Source organism: Mus caroli, chromosome 19 (genome assembly GCF_900094665.2).
Source record: "Mus caroli chromosome 19, CAROLI_EIJ_v1.1, whole genome shotgun sequence".
In the NCBI taxonomy this organism is placed as follows: Eukaryota; Metazoa; Chordata; class Mammalia; order Rodentia; family Muridae; genus Mus; species Mus caroli.
The window spans coordinates 29,967,312-29,968,399 of NC_034588.1; the positions used below are offsets into that span (position 1 = coordinate 29,967,312).

General features: G+C 43.8%; 1 long non-coding RNA gene across 2 annotated transcripts in view; it reads left to right on the top strand.

The window, feature by feature from the left end:
• The window catches only part of LOC110286080, a 4,537-nt gene extending 3,669 nt beyond the window's left edge, over positions 1–868 (top strand). The window contains exons 4-5 of one of the 2 annotated variants that reach the window (XR_003835584.1): positions 289–349; positions 430–868. This is a non-coding gene — a long non-coding RNA (uncharacterized LOC110286080). Of the gene's footprint in view, positions 1–288 lie in introns of both variants that reach the window. The other variant, XR_002377110.2, reaches the window with a different exon arrangement.
• The last annotated feature ends 220 nt before the right edge of the window (positions 869–1,088 follow it).

Below are 1,088 nucleotides of genomic sequence, written 5' to 3' on the forward strand. Positions count from 1 at the left end.
ACACACAGACACACAGACACACACACAGACACACACACACAGACACACAGACACACTGTATAAATACAATGTATTGGCTGGTTTCATGTCAACTTGACAAAATTATCAGAGAGGAGAATCTTCAGTTAAGGAAATGTCTCCATGAGATCCAACTGTAAGGCATTTTCTCCATTAGTTATTAGTGGGGTAGGGGCCAGACCATTGTGGGTGACACTCTTGGCTGACACTCTTGGGTTCTATAAGTAAGCAGGACCCCACCACAGCTTCTACATTAACTTCTACCTCCAGGATCCTGCTGTGTTTAAGCTCCTGTCCTGACTTCTGTTTGTGGTGAACCTTGATGTGAAGGGTAAGCTTGTGCCCTTCCCCCAGCCTTGAGTCGGGCTAAACAGATCTTGAATGCTTGCCACAAATGGTTTTACTACCTAGGTGGAGTCGGCTGGCCTCACCACATTTGCAATTTCCTGCAGGAGCTTAGAGGAGTAGACAGCCCACTGAGCTTGCTTTGTGACATAATCCAGTTGAAACAAAAGATGGGGTCTGTGGGCTTTCCCTATATAAACGCAGTGCTGAATGTTAAACTTTGAGCCTTGATCAGAACCTTTGTCTTGGCTTCATCCTTCTCTCACACCCTATCTTTTGTCAGTTCCAGTCCCCCTTTCAGGTAACCCAGTTCTCCTTGGCCACTGAACACTACATAAACTGAATAAACCCTTCCCTCCCAAACTTGTTCTTTTGGTCATGGTGTTTTGTCACAGCAATAAAAACTCTAACTGACATACAACCCACTGAGTTCATTGACTGCCGCTCATATTCATATGTTACTTTGGGCTGACCACTTTGTTGAATAACCAATTAGTGGGCTTATCCCTGGGGAAGACCCATTCTCCTTCTCTGAACAGCCATTAAGTGCCCATATCTCTTAATCTATGGGTGGGCTCTTTTGAGGTTTTCCCTTTTTCATATTGAGATGTCAACTGGTATTGTCACTGCTCAAGTATTGTCCAAACTACTTTAGTTTTGAGATTTCATGAGTGCAACATCCTTGTCATATACAGATGACACAATCTAAAACATGTTCTGGTCTT